Raw genomic sequence first — 21,028 nt, forward strand, 5'->3', positions numbered from 1 at the left:
TCCATCCCGCTGCGGAGCGGAGGAACAAAATGTTGCGTCCCAGAGCAGCTGGCAGCAGGTAGGAGTTCCTTTTGTTCCAGAGAGATTTATATAGAGAATGTGTTGATCAACTGCTGTGTGCGGATGGCAGAGAGGAGGAACAAGCCATGCTGGGGGCAGGATGTTGTGGATAAATGAGAGAGAGAGGGAGGGGGGGAGGGGAGGGAGAGAGATGGAGAGAGGGAGAGAGATGGAGAATTGGCGAGTAATGAGACCTTGCAAAAAGTGGTTGTGTGTGTGTGTGTGTGAGAGAGAGAGAGAGAGAGTGAGAGTTTATGCATGCTGACTGTAATTCCACATATGATGTACCTTATTTCCACATTACTTGATGTTGCCACCTTTTTAAAATGAATCAAATCCTGTAGTGAAGGGGATGCAGCCACACGCTCAAATGATCAGACTATCAAAGCTAACAGGCAGCATTTTCCATCTCCTGCATATCTTATAGTGTCTTCCTAAAAAAGATTTGCACACCTGGCAAGTTGCAAATGAGATGCCCCCGTGTTTTGCTGTTCAGCAACACCGTCAAAATAATATTGAGGCAGAAGGAGCTTGTGCTTTCAATGTGTGCATGTTTGCAGTTTATGAAATGCTACATGCAACAAAACTAATCTTTAGACGCCGCTCATCCATGAAGCCTGAAATATTGAAGCCTGCAATATTTTGCGTTGAATATTGCATGACTCTTCAGGAGGAATATTTCCACACGGCCTGAAAGTGAGTGAGAACTCATTATACTAGTGTGTCAAATAATCTCCCGGGGCCACTTCTGTTCACGGCATCGGACTCCAGTGAAAACCACGAGCGCCAGTGAACATATCTACACAGCTGACAAGCAGGGATAAGTTACTGCCATGAAACCTTTACCTTTTTGAACTGCACTAGTTTACTGCACTAGTTTACTTTGAACTGCACTAGTTTACTTTTAAGTCTTTTATCTTTTGTATCTCTTGTCTGTACTTTTGCACTTTTTAATTGTAAATCTTTTACCTTTACTGTATTTTTATCACCCTGTAAGGCACTTTGAATTGCCCCAGTGAATGAAATGTGCTATACAAGTAAAGCTGCCCTGCCTTGCCTTGCCTTTATGGCGTTATCCCGTAATAAACATAATAAGTAATGGCAACTGTTGTTGGGGAAGAATCCTGAGATGAAAAATCATGCCTTGGGATATATGTGCCATGCATTTTGCTTGATGATGTTATTCAACAAAGTGAATAATATCTCAGTTGTCTCATTTTTCTGTAGAATCTACAGCCTTGCTATAGTTTTCTGTAGCAAGGCAAATGGTGCAGCTGAATTTATGATGGTGAAAAAGGCTGAATCCTACATCCTTGCATAGTGTTTCAGTCAGTTTCACAACTCATTCCTGCAAATTTAGTGGTGCTGAGTTTATTGAAAATCACCGCCCTAAGATATTCCCTGCCCTTTCCTCTGCTGTTCCACTATTAAACCCATTTAAAATACTCCTCGCAAAAATGGAAAAAGCTCTTTAAAGATGCTCAGTAATGTGGTTGTGCAAATGAGAACACATCACTTTATAAAACCTACAAGAAGATGCTTTACAGCCACCAGTCATCCACCACCTGTATGGGTTCAACAGTGAAGAACCGGTGTCCTTGATGCTGTTCCACCGCAGGCTACAGAACAGGAGGATTACAGGAAGGTGACACGCATCCCGTTTAGCCTTCTGGCAATGTTGTTGCCCGCTGACGTCACCAGAAAGCCATTACACCCACTAATTACGAAATCAATAACCTGGAAGCACAGGGTGTGTTTCCAAAGTGTTCTTTTATGGCAGCTAATTGGAGCTAGTGCTGCTCTTGTCTCTGTTTTGGCCCGCTGAAATTGTTTTTGTGGTTCTTGCGTTTGTGCGTCAGCTCCCACGCTGATCGTAATGGCGAGATCCAATTACACGTTGCATCAACTTCGTGTCACACCTGTGACTGCTGCAATTACATTCTGACATCAGCAATGTTCACAATAAAACAGATTTAGTTATAGAGAAGCAAAACGTGAAGAGATAGTGAAATGGTTAGGAGTAATTCATGATGTAAAATAAAGATAAAAGTAATACAGTAATGCAATGTGATTAGTATCAAACTAGTCCTTCAACAAATAAGGTCTTTGGATCTCTGACATGGCTTTCCTCTCACCTTGGCTTTCTCCCCTACTACTAACACGGCTATCCCAAATTAAAAACAGCCAGCGGGTTGTGATAAAGATAATGCACCCTTCTAGATAATAATGTCTTTTTTGTCATTGATCTAAACTACTGCTCGCTGCAGATAAAGAGAGAGAGAGGAATAGCATTACAGCCATGTCATTTCCCTGCACGTTAGCTCTTGCATAATACCAGTGGGCAACAGGGAAGTAATTTGCTGCAATTAGCATCACATTTGCAGCTATTTGCAGCAACAGCGGAGGTGTATTTGTCATTATACCTGGAGGTCTCTGGGTTCAGTCTGGTGCAGCATTTTTAGTTCTTTCAGGTCTCACTATAAGGCATTGCTAATGTCATGACCGAACGGAAGCGCTTTGGAGAAAGTTTTGCAAACAAATACTTTTGAAGAGGAAGAAAACAAGGCGCTGTCCAAAAAAATCCACATTTACCCACGGAGTATTTGGTTGGACAGCGAAGAGGCAATCAGTCCAGCATCCGTTTGTTCCCAAGCTCCCTATTACCTGGGGAACAGTGAAACAAGGAACAAGAGAGCAATCACTTAGGCACACACACACACAGACACACACACACAAACCCACAGAGTCACAAATGAAACTGGGCCAAGACACAAACAGACACACACAACACTGGGGGCATTTCATTTAGGTAGACAGTGTTTCGGGGCAAGATAAGGCTTTTCCCGTGTTTGATGAGCTACAGAGAGTGGCAGGTGGATAAAGGGGGCAGTGGAGTGGGTGGACTTGGCTGGCATGTGAGAGGGTTGGCACATGCCACAGAGGGAGCCGTGAATGGATCACAGCCACGGCCGCAGTACCTGAATAAACAAGGATCGACAAAAACAAACAGGCTGGACCTCTGCAGCCTATTAGCTGGGGCGAGCCAGGTTGCATTTTTAGATTTGACAAGTTTATTTTTGCCATCGGATTATACACTGCTGACTACAGTAAACCGTTGATGTTAGCGAATCGGTTACATCTCTTATGTTAGCGGAATGGCTAAACCAACTCACAGCAGTCGTAATAAATATTTTAACTCCAATAGTATTATGTATGTAGTATATAGTATAGTTTTATCTTACTAAACACCCATGAACACCTATGAGATTAATTAGGTTTTTTGTATTTTCAATAAAGTCAAATTTGACCCCTAGCATAATCTTTGGACCCACATGGTGTAGAGACTCTATTTGGACAGTGTTTCATTTTTTTTAATGGTGTGGAAACTCTAGGAAAAGTCACACAATTTCATGCTAAAAAAATAATAATTTCTGGGGTTTTTCACTGCTGTTTCAGTCAGACTCTAACATGGTATCGGCTGTGTGCCTGATTCAAGCCCACCTTCCCAAAATTAAATTAAAGCCCCCAAAAAACAATACTGATATTTAATTGTAACTGCTTATGGGGGAATTTAGGCTTTGCTATTTTTCTTCGACTATTTCATCACCCTAATGATGCCCTAACCAGAGGTATTGCGTTCCACTCGGATTACCTCAAATGGGCGAATGGCAATTTGCATGCATGACAAATCCCTCTTGCTCTCTCAGACAGCGGCGTCATTCATTTGGGGATCAGCAGGAAGTCATTATAAAACCTGCCAATCTCCACAGGGTGCGACCCTGAAGCTGATGTTAAGGGACGCACCATCATAGAGGCATGCTTCAATAAAGGATAAGGGAGATTAAAGATGCAACACGTTACATCAAATGAGGGTTTATCTGAGGCCAGAAGCCAGACGATATTAGCTTTGTTCATTTTGAACAACAGCGCATAGCACGCAACTGCTTGAACAGTCATGCATGCATCATCCATCTATTCATCTCTGCATTTATCCACTCACTCGCTTATTATTCTGTAAATTTTTCCTCAGCTTTCAGTCCAAGTGAATGTCCTTGTGAACGATCGAGGGCCTGCTGAGCTTCTAACTATCCATTTTGCCAGCTATCTCCCCCCTACTGTATGACATGCCAACTCTGAAGAGCTTGACAAGAGCTGGAGGGGAATACTGATGTGGGCCCCAAAAGCAGCTCACACACACACACACACACACACCCTGTAATGCTAATTACTTCTGAAACTCATCATCTCCTGCGTCTGCATTAGGAACACAGACAGGCATCACCGCAGATCACTCAAGGAATTTCAGAAGAGAGCAGGCGTCACTCCTCTTCACGTCGACACGGCATGCTTGATTCCTTTCGTCAGCAGTCTTCCAGTTATTAGCCTGGTGAAAGGACTTACCTATGTACCGTCATTTCCTCTCTGACGAACTCTTAACACATTTAACATTAGGCGGCATTAGTGCATCTGTGAGACCAAGCTCAAAGACCTCCACCTGACTAAAGCTTTAATCCCAGCTGCGGAGTTATTGAGACGTGTGAATGGAGCCGCGGCGTCGTGACGGGACTGCCGGAGTGGAGCCTCAAAAGCCTCCGAGCGTCAATCTCGAAATCACCTCCGTAAACCAGATGTTTGAAAAGAGGCGAGAAGAGAAACGTCATCTTTTTCACAGGGCGTCCATGTCAGAGTAGCAGCCGATGTCAAGGCCGAGATTTCGCTTTGAAAGAAATGATTAACGAGGGGAACGGCTTCTCCGGGGGTGATTAGCATGTAAGAGTACGTCCTCTTGTCAATTTTCTGGTGGTGCTCCTGACATTTCAAACACAGCTATAGGGGTAAAATTAATGCCTTGGTCACTTTTACCTGATGAATAGAGGCCAGACTTGTCAGTTTTATCAGCTTTAGAGACATAAGACAAATGAGTTGGAGGGGATCCGAGGTATTCAGTTGGGTACATATTGGGGAACTATGAGTGTTTAATATTCTCTTTCAAAAGAGGAGGAACGGTCAGGGCAAGTGTTTGTGTGTGTGTGTGTGTGTGAGAGAGAGAGAGAGAGAAGACAGTAAAACAAGTGAGAGAAAGATAGAAGGAAACAAGATAGAATTGAATAGAAAAGAGCTCATTAATTGACGCAGAAGTTCAGTTTCCCACCTCTTTTTTTTTTAATTCAGTGCTCCCCCCCAGGCGTAGACTCGCTCCTCGGGCGATACTTTCTCTCCAGCAGACTGGTTCTGGCCTTTGATCAGCGAGTGCTAAGCTATATGCACACTGCCATGGCGCTCTGCTGCATCAGCTCTGTCCCTGCACACTTGCTATACACTGAACAGCTTGACCGAGGGGATTTCAGAGTGATTTACCATGGCTAATCAAATCAAAAAGAAAATGTCGGGTCACTTATGTAAGATCCATCAATTGGGGAGGGGGGAGGGGGGATATTTTTGTTTTGTTGCATGCATCTGTGAAAGCAGTAAGAACAAGAAAGTACAAGAAAGAGCCTCCTTGGCATTATTCCAAGCTGCCAACCTGCATGTACAAGGTGCCTGAAGTGAGTGAATTTATTAAAACTCTCTACTCCAATCTTGATTTTAACATATCATCCCCCATCTTGATCCTGCTGATATTCCCTCCCTCTTGCACGGCTCTTTGCACGAGGCTTCCCAGCAGATATGGTTTGAAATGTCATCCTTGAGTACGAGGCAGACCGCGTTGCTGTACAGCCCGGCTTGCGAGGATCATCAGCACGGCCGGGGAACATCTCCATTTAGCCGTGAACCAGGCCTCGCTGCGCCGTGCCCTTCCAGCTCCCCGGGGACCCTGCGGGGCGGAGGCAGCTGCCACTCCATGCTTAGCAGCCACAGAGCTGTGACACCGAGCGCGGAGCTCGCTGCCTCGCAGCCAACCAGACAGCAATATCATTACATAATGACATCATGACACGCGGTGGCATTCAATATTTCACTGAAAACACAGGAGTTAATTTGGTGTGATAGACAGCAAAGTAAAAAGGGGAAGGCGGATAGGGGGAGATTTAATATTCACAGGAACATCTGTGGGGAAAGTTCTTTGGAAAAGGTTGTGGAAACTTCTAATGAGAGAAACACCTCCAGTGACCTCAATCTGCAAAACTGCAAACTTAGAGCTCTCGTTGGCAAAAACAAACCTACACGCTAACATCTGTTCACACTGTATTCACTACTAGCTGGAGAAAATGGAAATGGGTGCTCAAATCCCGCTACATCCTCCTTCCAATCATAATGAGGATGGAGGTCACACAACATGCAGCGAGCGAGAACCCTCAAACTGAAATTTCATTTAAAAAAAAAAATCTCTGATTACAAAACTGAGCTAATTGTTATGAACAACACATCTGACAGAGGGAGATAGGCTGGGCCGCTGTTGTCTCCGCTGTCTTGCCGCTGTGTTTTTCTGTCAGTTTATTGCTTTCTGGGAGCATTTCAACGATGCATACCGAAAACAATTACCTCAAATCGTGCTGGGGAGGGAGTGTGGTGGGATGTGCTGTTAACAAGGCATTTAACAGTAGAAAATAAATGCTGCACACAAAAACCCACCCTCACATCTTCATTACCCATTCATGTTTATTCCAGAAAAAGGAAGGGAATTACACAGTATAGTACATCTTCACTATCTTACAGCAACCATGACAGCCTGAGAAGCATCTCTCTGCCAATTCATAAGCCCACTGTGGATGTATTGCCAGCTTAAACAAACAAAACTACTCACCCCACTACAATACATATTATATACATTATTCCTATGATATTAAGCAATATAAATAATATATTTAAACATATATGCACTGTATCTCTTCAAACGCTAGAAACCAGACAGCCAAGGCTTTCATCTTTGAAATCATCAAGAGACAAAACTTGGGGCTACTCCACTGATAATTAATGGAGAGAAGGATTTGGGCAAATCAGAATTTAGTCCTTTACATCCAAATGAGCTTTTTCTTACTGTAGCGCTGGAAGTTTTGAAGCAGAAACTGTGCTCTTATCTCCATAACTTTTCTATTCAATGGCATTGGAGCAGCTGTAGGATTTGTCTTTTATTATATCATCAAGACAGACTTGGCTCACTTGTCGCTCGCTTTGAAGACCTTTTCATGTTCAAAAATCCTGAATCATCATCCTCCGGAAGAGTCCAAGCCCTAAAGTCCAAAATCCCCATGAATCAGAAATACCATGTATGAAATTACATTTTTGTATTGTTAGTAGTATAATGAGGTTCACTTGGCAATTGTCAAACTAAAAATAGCATTTAAAATAGAATTTTATTAAAGTAGATTTGCTTGTAAAAGAATAATTCTCAATATTTATTCTCAATTTTCCTTTTGTCCCTATTAATGACGGAATTATGGTTTACTCATCTGGCAGGCACTGTGGCTGGGAGCCTCTGCACCATATGCTGAGCTCTCTAACCGTATGCTGTGAAATTCTAGGTTTCCTATAGTTGTGGCTTTGGGTAGATTTGTTGTGGGATTTCTTTCTAATCTGAGCCAGAGGTCGGCCTCTCTCCGGAGGACACAGCAATGAAGGCGGCCTTACTTGAACTTGACGGGCTGTAAAATATGTAAACAGAAGACAGGGGGAGCTGTAAATATCAAGCCAAGAAACTGCCTCCGCTTTCTATTGGCCCCGACACAATTCTCAGTCGAAAAGGATAGAAACAGGGAGGGTTCTGTTTGTCCCATATATTGGACTGGAATTGGGTGTGAAAGTAAACTAATAAAACTGATCCAGGAACAAACTGATGCTGCATATAATACAAAAGAAAAAAAGAGGATCAATTTATCAAAGTAGTTATCAGAAAGTGGATCCATCTTATGATAAGTCCCAATAAATGTAGTTCTTCATGATATTGGCTGGTAGAATAAATTTCTCAGACAATAACACTTCTTTCATAGTCTTTGTCTCCTGGAGTTAAAATGTAACTGGTTAATTAACTGTTGCACAACATCAGAGTATGTGATATGATGCATTAGTGGCGAAATCAATTTACTGTCCAGATGATGAACACGACACCCTGTTAACATCATTAATTCATTTGATTACCAATGCTTTGCTGTTGTCACACTTCTTAATCAGTGGATTAGCAACGTGTGCGAGTCTGAGGTTGGAAGTCATGTTATTAGTTGGTGTGGAGGCTCCGTGTCAGCCCACTCCAGAACAAATTGGATCCGAAGGATTTACAGCATACCTGATTGCGGCGGCTTGGGGGTAATGAGAACCTTTTAAAATGAGATTGCCTAGGGGTGGGGGCATTGCCGGAGGGCCCTAACCCCGGCTTCCCCCCCACGCAGCTCTAATAGCGCTGCAGACATTTCCAGAACGCCGTAAACATCCACTCCGCTGCTTCATATTCCCACTGCTCAGCTGGAATAAGCACACCTGCCCGTCAAGTCAAGAGGCTGCCTCCGGAGAGCCAGACCCAGGCAGGCCCACTTCAATTCAGCGGGCCTGTTGTAAATTCGGCAGCAGTCATATCAGCGCCTGGCAGCGGTTATGGCTGAGCTAATCTCCTGAAGCTTTAAACAATGCGGTTGTCAGAGGGGGGGGCTGCCAAGCCCCTCGCGGCTAAACCCAGTCTGAGAGTGGCAAACGATCCCCAGCCTGACTCTCCTCTCCGCTCTGCTGTGCCGTCCTGCAGGACTCTGAAGTGTGTTGAAATGCATCTGGGTGCTTGAAGCATGTCAACTAATGCATTATTAAAGGAGCTGTTTTTGCATGCGTTTATCATGTACACACAGTGATTCATTTGCTTTGCTTCCTGAGACATCAAGCGTATGTTCCCCCTAGAAAATGACAATAGCTGTTTTTTTTTTGTTTTTTTTCAATCATCTCGATATTATATGAACACAATGAAGGGCACAGCGAGGCGGGCTGGAAATGAGATACCAAAGCCATCAGATAAATCACAGGTGGCCTTGTTTCATGGGCAGAATCAGTTGAGCGGAAGGACATGGTGTAAATTTTCCCACGTATGAAAGCTCTGCCTCCCACACTTGCCACAGTTAATCATGACACTCTCATTGACACCCATAAATAGTCCAACATTTGTCAGACCACTCTGCCTCATCGTTATTCATGAGACATGTGTGGATCTGAGATGACGACACTGTGACTCACTAACAAAAAATACAAGTTAGTCATGGATGTGTCCAAATTGAGGTACACTGGCATGAATGCAAAACCTCTTTCAGTGAAGTGATTATTATTCTTGGCTTGTGTCATTAACAGCACTGTGGAGGATTGTGTTGCATTGCATCCTTACGGTCGGTGAACAAAATGAATAGTTGGCCTACCAGTTGATCAGTGAAAAGATATGGGGCAGTGCTCTAGTTCAGGAGTCCCCATGGAGAGAGTGGTACAGGGAGAATTGTTGGTGGGGATCAAGTTCATGACATGCCTTTTTCTTCACATCTATCCTATAGATGGTCATGTATGTTGTATGATCACACCTGCGGTCTGTTAGAAGCTGTTGCTTATGGACTGGTGGGAAAGATTATGTGTTAGAGGAAATTTGACATTGGTATGATTTACAGTAGCCAAAGACACTGTTTAAACTTTCATATTTCACCTTTTTCAGTGTGTGTTTTTCAATGTGTTATACTATTGTCAACAATTTCAAAGTCATATCTGTCCATATCTGTCATTGGTAATGATAGCATGTCAGTTTCAACTGGGCATTTACCTTATTGAGATGCTTCACATTTTGGAGCTGAGGTCAGAGCATCCAGGAAACACCTGAGAGAGAATGGAGAGTCACTGTGCAAATGTCAATTAAAGATTGGCTGTCAGACCTGGGATTAAAAAGTCAAAGGAGAAATTCTTCTTTCCAGCTCTCCTCACAGAGGAGTCCACATGGGGCAGTCTGGACTAGAAAATGACAAGTAAGCTGCGCTCTGATTGTTTCATACATAGTCAGGCTTTATGAACTTATCTCACCTTGGAACCATCCAAGCCCCAAATGGTGCCGTTGCTCATTAAAAATCTGTCTCTACAAGATAAATCTTAAACCTCGAGTCAGTCAGGATCCGCATGTTGTCAGTCCATGCAGCCAGTCGGTATTCTTCGTGCAACTGAGAGCATCCCATCACTTCCTAAAGGCTATGAATAATATATAGATCACAGTGTTTCTTGGCTTCATATATTATACTAAAGTCTTGTACACTACGTCACTTTTACCTCAGGAATTACATCCAGGCTCTGCAATGCTTATTTCATGCAGTATCAGCTGCTGGACTCTCACCATCCCTCTCTACAGCTGCAGCTATACTGCATCACACAGTTACTGTTGTGCCTCTGCGTTTCACTAACACAAATTCCTGTGCATTTAGTACACTTGGCGAATACGGAGAGTCTGATTCAGATCCTAAAATGTTTTTCTTTTCTTTTTTTTGCGAGAAAATGGGTTCACACAGCACTTTATGGGTTGAAAGTGTATATTGCCAACAGTTGCCAACCATTATCATTACTGTTTGATTCATGCTCACTTAACAGATCAAATCCATTCATAATCCCTTTGTTTCAGAGAGAAATTTTTCATCATTAGCATGTACTCACAACCACACTGGGTTTTTCTCATGATGAAACCCCCTCTGAAAAGATAACAAACTCAATTCAGCTCCCTGTGGAGAATGCAGCTAACTCGAGCTCTTTATTAAAATTTCAGCCACCAAATATTTATACAACAACCAGTGTTCATGAATCACAAATCTACGTAGATAGGCTCCCAGATGGAAGAGCACATAAATGAAAGAACAGAAGGCATGTGGGATAAGCTCCCTACCTGTCCTCTATTTTGACTGAATTGGGTCTAAATCTCACTGACAGCATCAAGGAAACAACAATAGCACTCATCTGCGGAGGAAAATAGCGATGGCGAAAGAGGCAGGAAAAGACCGACAAACAAGAAAAGATTTGCACGGGGTTTAAACAGCTACGATGTTACATAAAAAGGAAATAGGTCGGGGACAGGGGAATCAGTGGGAATCTCTCCTCAGCGCAGGAATAAAGGAATATTAAAAAGAAGATTCCCAAAGCAGAATTATGAATTTATGAAGTCAGTCGCTGTTTTGACAAAGCACAACAGCAGCAGAGCCTGCTGGACGGACTAAAATATTCTGCAACTAACTGATATAATTTACACAGTGAGCATAACAAGAACACAGCTGGAAGCACAGAACAGACCTTTAATTGCATTAAATATTCAAATGCAGTTGTATCAGCTGCCTTCGCTAACTACAACAGATAATACCTCATATTTTGTGGCAACCTGCTTTGGTTTTTCGAGAGGTAACACATGCTAATAAACCTTGTGCAACCTTGTGAACATCCTGGACAGCATCCACAGAGTCTGTGAATACAGGCATCCTGTTACATTGCTGCTATTTGCAGAATGCTTTGTATTCAGCACCCATGAATATGACATTACACTCCTGCAGTTCATTTGAGAAGATGCTCCTCTTTGTCTTGTGCTTGCAGGACAAACTGGTGAAGAGTTCTGCCTCAGTAAGAAGAAGAAAGAACAAATTTACATTTCAATTTAGCAGCTGGTAATTAAGCTACACAGCAAAGCTTGGTCTGTACAGTGTGACTCAAGTTAATTGTAGATTAAAAATAAAAACCTCCCACATTATCAGCGAGAAAACTCCCCATATGGCAAAAGAGGGAAAAGTTGTTGCTCAAATACCACTGTCAGCATTGATTTGCTCTTCAAAAAACAGCATTCTCTTTTGTCAATTCAATCTGCTGCATTATTGAAATCAAGTGATATCTATGATGATGTGATGAAGGCAAGTTTAGGCAACTGAATGCCAGCAGTTTATGTCAGTAATAATCTTCATGAGCACTACGCCCAAAGCTGGTTCCTTTTTTTTACTGCTCAGAAGGAAAATTGATGGCTTGTTTAACAAAATTTCATTATCATAATTCCTCTAGACACCGTATGATATGCTATTAAACATAAACAGACCAAGGAATACCTTTACTGTCTGTTTCCTTTAACTTCACATCACTTCTTCCTAATTCGATAGCTGGACCATGGCGAAACAGTAAATGAACTGTATGAGAAGCTTATATTATTCACCTTAATTATTGTTGTCTGCAAATTGGATTTCAAGGATATTATTTCACCCTTTCCAAGTCTTTTTTTCCAGATGTTACGTTGGTATCATCTGCATTAATGTGAAGAGTTACTAATTTGTAACACATGAGCTGGACTCAAACGGACATAATTATTTGCTATTCCTTTCATATGATATAAACAATTTAGTAATACAAAGATATTTTTAAGACTGATTAGGGCGGGTGCTGCAAACAAACAAGGACAGTGAAAAGTTACCCGACTGATGAAAAAGTAATGCAGTGCTACAGTATGTATGTCATGCTCTTTCACTTTCATGATGTACAAGCACAAATAGAGCACTGATCCTGTCATTAAATGGCACTGTGTGGGTTGCCACCAATTGTCCAATCTCACAGGATAGACTCCCTATTAAAAAGCAGCAGCTGGAAAATGAGCAATCTGAATGAGGGAGCCCAAGTGAGACATTACTGTAGAACGTGGGAAAGAGAAATGGTTTGCAATTTTCTTCTCCCACCTAAGACACACACGCACACACACACACACACACACAAACATAAACTCCCTCTATAGGCCCAGGCATCCTCTGTGCCTCATACACGAGCCTGTAACTTGTGTTTCAGTTTAAGCGACCCGTAGAGAGGCCCCATAAATACACCTACAACCATCAATAAAGACATCCAGAATCCAGTGAGTCCAGGAAGGGAATTACACCACCAGCTTTCTGACGTGTTCGTTTTATTGGCTATGACACAGAAGATTGGGATATGTCAACACAATTGCGAAGAAAAGACAATTTAGATTGGTTTAAGCACACAATATCTGTATTATTGGGATGAATGAAGTACAAATGCTCTATTTGTTGGTATTGCTGAGTCGGCTAGCAGTTATAGTTAAAAGCTCACATTCATTTCAAGCCAGAGATATAATTAAAAGGAGCCATTTACTGCTTAGCTTTCTAAATCCTAGCATTCATTCTTAGAATAAAGTCAGCCACATCTTTGCAGCTGTATCATGTTGGCAACAATGTACACAAGTCTTGCCTGAAAGCCATTTACTACAGCTACAGTAGTGCGAGTTGGTAACAAGGCAGATAAGTTATACAATTTTGGGTTGTGCCTTTGAAATGGACTTTCGGTTGTTTTGATGATGTATGGTCTCTCCCATCCAAATGATAAAGGCTAATTATAATGGGGAATGGGAACATGGCCAGAGGAGTCTCCTGGCTTTATCTTTCTGAGGGTAATATTTCTGTGGGTTTGTCTGAAATGTCTGAGAGAAAGGTCATGCAGACAGGAAGAAAGTGTGAAAAGAAAGAAGAAAAGGAGGGAGGGGGGAGAGCGAGGGAAGGTTATTTTCAGCCGTGATAGAGTGGGGAAAACAAGCATCTTCATTTGGTGTTGAGGAGATGCACTGCTGTTACAGCAAGGCAACATGCATTTGATGAAATGAAATGCATCGATCCTGCACCATTGGACATCAGGCTCAGGCTCATTTCAAGCTGGCATAATAGACCCTTTCTTCATGAATAAGAATCAGTGTTAATGTCCAGGCAGTTTTACTGAGAACTCTGGGTAGAATACAGGTTCCTGATAGAGATGGGCTGTCTCTCTCACTAAAGAAGACATCTTCCGGTATTTTCAAACAGTAAGCAGTCTATTCAATTTACACTCAGTCCGTATCCTTTGACCTATTTCAGCACATTTATACTACAGCAGATTATGAGAGAGTATCTTGGCAAAAGGCTTTCAAGTATATTCACTGGGGACTCGAAGCTGAACCAGCAATGTTCCACCAACTTCATATTTTAGCACAGTGTGTGGCATTTAAAAAGACTAGCTCGGGCTTATCAGGGAGCTTTTGGGATTAATAAGAGTGAGACCAAGAGAAAGCATGACTCGTTTCCCTGGGGCTTGGATAAATGAATCTGTCATTGGTCACTCCGGGTGATTCATGGGTTTGCTGGCCACTTGTTGGTTCCCAGAATAGCCATATTTGCTTGTAGTACCAGATGTTATACTTCTGCCTCTTTCACGGCTTTCTTGAAACATTACAGGCGAAGAGAGACCTTGGAGTACACATGTGTATTGCAAGGATATGATGGATTTGAAAATCCTTCCTGAAGGGCCACAGTTGTCCACTTCATATAGCAGCTGTGGGTTAACCTTTGGCATGCAATACAGCAGCCACAGCAGGTAGAGAAAACAGACACCACATTGTCTGTGCAAAGGGTAGAGTCTATTCAGCTTCACAGAATTCAGCTACTTTCCCACGTGGAAATGTTCTTTCATGACACAAAGTTCAATTACTGTAATAGTCTGAATCAGCTACTTTAAAACTCAATTGATTCCAAAGCCGAATTTGAATGTAACTGAATCAAAATTTAGTCTAATCTCACGAGGTTGCTGCCAGCCCTCTGCAAGGGTATTATGTGAATTACACATCACACACAATATAGTGAATATAGCAGAAGCTGACAGAGGGATGGATATTTAAGTGCAGGGATGTTTGCTTGTTGCGGAGAAGGCTTGTTAATCCTAATTAGTGCCCCACACTAATGAAGCCATTAGCCCTGTTGTATGGCCAGAAGCACTTTTGGCCAAGCTGCTGCTGCTGCTGCTGCTGCTGCTGCTATCCACGCACTTGACTTGCTGTCATCTTGTCCGGTTTTATCTTCATGAGCGGCCTCTAATAAGAGAATCCATCTCAACATCATGCACTTTAATGTGCCAATCATGCTGTTTTTTATTGAATGTCACAGGCTATACTATGTATATTAGATATAAATCTAAATCTAAAAATCTAAAGAGCTCTGACCCTCATTATACACTGTAATACCTCAGCTGATTGCATTTCACATGCCACCACTGCCATGTCAATGCTGCCTTTGTGAAATTATATACATTAACCACAAATTGATTCTTGCATTAGGCGATTGTAACTCTGCATAGCATCAACTTTTGTAGCTGTGGTTTGCAACGACATTTGTTTGTACATGAGAGGAGGGGTGACAGTTGGCCTGTAGGCTGAATAATTATTAATCTATGGGGGACCCAAACCACTAATGAATAAAAGATTGTGTTGCTTGCTTGGCAGTGGATCTGCCCATACTGCATGCTGGTGGATAATGAAAGTCACTGGGGAAACTGTTTGGCAATCAAGCATCATCATGAGGTGGCCAAGTGTGCTACTAAATCAAACAGATGCTAAAGCACAACATAAAGTAAAGTAATTCATAAGTGAATTTCATTATCACGATCTTTACATAACCTTGTCACCGGTTATGTTCCCACTGCTCTTCAATGCAAAGTACTTAGAATACAGCAACAGCAATAGGTTGAATGTAGAAAAGAACGATTTTATGTTATGACTGCAAACATTTTATCAATCCCAAATCAATCCACTAGGCTCCACTACTGATGTTGTTGCTGTGTAAGAAACCTTTTATTCATTTATTCACTTGTTTCAACCAAATCATACCGAACCCAGTTTGACAGCTGACATTCTCAACCATCTTGATGCTCAAGTCTCAGGAGGAACATCATGACTGCACTTGCTGTCTCACAAAAGATTGCTCCCTTCCTGCCCCGGTGCTCAAAGAAACTCTATCAAATAACAGCCTCTGCATTGCCTGGGGGCTCTGCAGCCTCACGGCACCTGTCTCTGTTTGGAATTGGTCGGGCAGTAATGTGCATCTCCTCAGATCAGCCCGGTGTACTCCAATATCCCATCTCCTTCTTTTTCTCCATATTGATCGCCGCCCCTCCTTCTCCTCTGCTAGTAATCACTGGCTGGCAGTGAGAGGGAATGACAGCAGTTCCCCCGCTTGCATTGTGCATACGGATGAGATGCAATCTGTCTGCCATCTCCAGCTGGAAGTGCTATCTGGCGGCTGTGGGGCACAGGAGGGGAAATAACTCTGTTCTGTTCAATCATTGTTCGCTCTCGGACCGGGTCTCTTGGACAGCGCTAAGCGCCGTAACATTCTCCTTTCACACACAAAACGAGGAGCCTGTCCTTCAGATGAGCAGTATCCGTTCAGAGTTTCGAATTTCAGGTGACAGTCTCAGCGACCACTGGCCTCTTAGTGTCCATCATTGGTCTGGTGTGCAGAGGGCTTATTTTCTCAATGATAGAGATGATTTTCAAAAGTTTCCAGTTGCCAGATCGCTACTGAAATTGCAATTCTGTATAGAGGGTCTCGATATTCAAACCTCAAATTGGTAATCTGCAGAGAGTAGCAGAGATGAAAGAAGTTCAAACTCGGATGTGACACCATGTGTGTTCGCTGCCACGGGATCTAATGCAGTGTATTTCTCTGCAGCGGGACTGAGAGGCTTGTTAAAGTAACTTTTTCTGTGGGGAGTTCGATTGAAGATTCAGACTGTTTGCCATGTACATTTAAGATTCTGTCTGAGTGGCTCAACTTCAAAAAGAAATGCAGAGCCAATTCACAGTACACCCACCAGTCACTGTCAGAGCCTCCCATGCTTCTCTTTGCCTGACAGCTTTGGAGATCTTTTCTCCATCTCCCTCACATATTTTGATGGAAGCGTGATCATGATCTGTTCTGAGTGGCAGCATCAATTTTAAACAGTCAAGATTCAGAGTGGATGGAGATTAATTGCTCATTTTTTCCCCTCTTGCTACCTTTCTCTTCTCGTCTCATTGATGTCAAAACAAAAATCTCTTGATATTTTTACAGTGGGACTTTTCTCAACTGCTTTCCACAGCATTGCCGCTGGTTTACTCATTGTTGCTTGATAAAAAACTTTCGGTAGCTGTGGTAAAACTTAACCCCAGTGTATTATTCAGGGATGTAACTGTGGATGTCTGCTTTCTTCCTCTGTGCACTGGAGCCACAGACGGTCCGCAATGAGACTGAGATATAGGACACATGATGTTGCCTCTGTCGTGTGCGCTTTGTTGTCAAGCAAAACTGCGTCTTATGAACTTCCCAAATCCCAACCAGAATAGACAGGAGTCAGTGGATGTGTATTATTAAAGCAAAAGGGAGCGACAGTTGTTCAGATTCATACACAACAAGCCTCACGGATAGTAAGAAACAAGCTGTCGACTCCGGTGGGTTCTGATGTTTTTGTGTTATCCCCTTGCCTCATCCTCTCCCTCACCGACTCTCGCCCTCTCTCACTCTCTCTCACGCATTCTCCATTTGCACCCCGAATGTTCTCTTTCCCACCGTCTGACAGTCACACATAATCCAAGCGGGACACGAGCGTAACTTCTATTTCATCAAGTTATAAATTAGCATCGATGCTTACTTATAATTAGCTTTCACAGTTTCACTTTAACTGCACATTAGTTTAATAACATTTATGGTAGGCAGTACTTAATGATACAATTCAAGTAGGAACCATAACGATGCATGTGGGACAACTTTAAGATGTTTTCACAAGTGGGTTTGTCTTGTTATTAGTTGGTGAGGGGGTAGGGGAGGATGTCAATGTGTGTCAGTGGGCTCTGATCTGCAGCTAGAGGGGGGGTTATCAGCAATATCTTCTCCACAGAACAAAGCACTCCTTCCCTTTGATGGCAGTCCTAAGTTAGGAAACATGATTAAAGTGCTCTACTTTCTGCTAATCCTCTAAGGGGAAACTTGATAAATCTACTGAGCACTAAAAAGGACATGGAATGGGACAGAGGCGAAAAAGATAAAAGGGGATGGGAAGAGTGCTTTTCCAATTGTGTCTTGTCACTCATTCGTTCCATGTTAAAGGTCACTTCCAAAGGATGTATTTGGTAATTACTGAGGGAATAGGTTCAGCCAAACGCATCTAAATAATTTCCTCCCAGGTTGTCTCATCCTCACTGTCTCGGTGATGAAAAGAGACACGCATCACATCCTTCTCTTATCTTTTCAGACTCCATGGTAAATGTTTTTCATGAAAACTGAAGTGCTGTTCTTTGCAATTATCATCCTCGTCCTGCTTCTCAACACGACTCTCTCTTCTCCTGCACCCCGAAAACCGTTTGCGGCTGTTTTAGTCTGACACACTCTTTTGTAACTATTTCTCACTTCTTCTGAGTGAGTTAATTATTTGTGTTGTGGCTAAGCAGATGTCTTTTGTTCCAGGATTTGCATGTTACATAATAAGCATAATCTCCCACATCTGGGTGGTATGCAACATGATGAGGTACACCTGCATGCTCCCAAATCACACAGGTCCCGGTACTGTAGTGATTTAAGACACTGCGCACACGCAACTCACTCTGCATTTATAATTCAGAGCTGAAAAAGACAGGATGTGTCTGTGGCAAGCCCAATTACATATAGCTGGGATGTATTACATCATCTGTATATGCGCCGCTGCTCCTGGAGAGGATGTATCATTTCCCTGCTCTTGTCATCCGGTACCATATTACATACTCTATAAATGTCAGAGGTTTTTAATGTGCATCTGTGCTTTCTCAGGTCTGTACTGCCAAAACTGGTAGGACTTCGCATTTGAGCTATTCATCTCCATTCAGCCTACAATCCAACCTTACTCAATGAGCAGAGGAAACAAATGGCCCCATTTGAGAGGTAATGGATTTTACTGCTGACTGGCTGTAAACCTCAGAGAATGTCGTCCGAATTATGAGATAAGACAACTATTAAGTGGAAGATTCTGCCTTCTACAACTAGGATCTATGACTTATTTTCTGTATTAGCTAATGGGTTGCTTTGTCTCAGTTTTGTAGCTTGCCAAGACAATTGACTCTGAGTGCTGTCTTTTCTGTAATGGAAATAGTCTGAACTCAAGAGGCTAATTCAGTCACTCAGCATACTGGGGATTCTGTACACCTGCTGCATTGATAAGACTGCTATCTGTTCTGGTGGTATCTAACACACACATCAACAATGCATTTGCTATGAAAAGCTACTATAAATCACAAAAACCTTGTCTGCACAGTAACAACGCAACATTAGACTAACAATAGCAAGAGGTCTCTTATCTATTATCCCCTCTGTCCATGTCTCTCTTAATAAAAAAACAACTCCATTTCAGAATATAATAATTATCATGTTCTCTAAAATTTTAAAAAAATCATAATTCAGTCTCTATGCCTCTGAGCCAATCATTCCATCTTTGCCAAACGCCGAGCCGGTCTGTGCATATTTTACACATGCGAGCTGTCCCAGATTCATGAAAAAGCCTGCTGGCTGATGCCATGTCAAAGAATTAAGGAGAAAAATTGAGAAAAATAAAGTGCATGCATCCCCTGCAGGGTCAGAAGGGAAAGAAAGGGGAGAGAGAGACGGCAGAAAGGGGCTGTTTGAGAGGCTGAATGGCTCTTTGGTTTTGAGGAGACGACCACAGGATAAGCCGGTCACGTTTCCTCTCAGCCTCTGTCATGCCTCGGAGCATTCTGGCATGCCGCTGAACTCCAACACTGAGTCACCTGGCCGCCAAGAGTCAGCACCTCCACTATAAAGAGAAGAGCACAGGGGGCCAGGGAAATGCAGGCTCTCTCTCCCTCTCTCTCCCTTTTTCTTCTTCTTCATCTAGCATCCCCACTCTCATTTTCCCTCTAATGAAGCGCCTACACCAGACGGCAGAAAGAACACACGTAGGTGTTCCTCCACAATTCATTATTGTGTTTTCCTTTAGCAAATCCCTTTTCATTTCAATAAAAAAACATGTGATAAAGGGTTAATTCCCAGACATAACACTTCAAAGGATGGGCTTATTATTAACAACAAGGATGAGAAGAGGAGGAAGTGTCAGCAGGCCTGCACTGTATCTGCTGTCTCTCTGTACCTCATGCTTTAATGATCAAATGCCCCCTAGTGGTTTGATCTAGTCAACGGCAGATGAAATCCTCTGTCATCTTCTTTCAACAACCACTACTTTATCATGACAACTCCACATCACTGTTTTTTCTCATCTATTAAAAATGCATTCACCCTCAAACATTCGCCTGCATATTAAAACATCAATTGTCAACGGCAGGCCTTTAATCCCACACTCTGGGAGAGCTGTTGTTCTTGACCATGCCACAATTAGTTTTTCTATGTGAACACCATCTTGCCCCCAGTATCCCAAATCTCTGTCAAAGGCATTAATGTAAATGTTGTTTTATGAATGAAGACCAGATATGGAAAATAATGGATGTTAGTGGCCTGGTTTTGGGAAGGAATCCATTCAGCTATACAACATGCTTTGTGTTCCCAGCCACAAAGCGCAGTCCCATGGGAAATGGTGTCCAGGGAATAGTTACGTTCTGTGTGTGCCAGAATCAATAGTTTTGCACCATCAAACGCACATGCAAACACAACAAGAAGGTTCCCATATTCCTTTGTAGCCAGTGAGCATATGGGGAACCCTGGATCAAGCATGTCAGGTGATATACCCCAACGCTCCCTCAAGAGGCCTTGTGACGACAGAACAATGAGAGGCAGCTTTTATGTAACCAACCCTGCAAAATCAGCCATAAAAGCCAAGAAATATATCAATCACGGGGGCACTGACACACCCATCATCACAGAGCAGCAGGGCCGGGCAGTGAAACAGGAGATCCCTCTAAAGTAGGCCATCAACTATTCATGCTGTTGTGATACACCTAGACCTATCAGGTGTGATGAGGTCTGTACAGATTTCGCCTGGCAAACTGCAGTCTCTGCTGCTCTGCCTTACAGGAATCACAGCAGGCCGTGGCGATGCTCATCCTCCCACCAGCCTTGTGAGGGGGAAGGAGTCGAGCAACGCCTCAGAGCCATTACAGAGATTGCTCAGAGGGAAGACTGGCTCTATGCATATTTCATGAAGGTATTCCAGTTTTGGGATAATTCATCAGCTGTTTTAGTAATGCTGGGGGAGAGGCACACAGGACAGCCATGGTATCTAGATCAAGAAT

Source organism: Centroberyx affinis, unplaced genomic scaffold, assembly GCF_046629955.1.
Source record: "Centroberyx affinis isolate AG114_WGS23_722 - 3 ecotype Tasmania unplaced genomic scaffold, CSIRO-AGI_Caff_v1 ptg000933l_1, whole genome shotgun sequence".
In the NCBI taxonomy this organism is placed as follows: Eukaryota; Metazoa; Chordata; class Actinopteri; order Beryciformes; family Berycidae; genus Centroberyx; species Centroberyx affinis.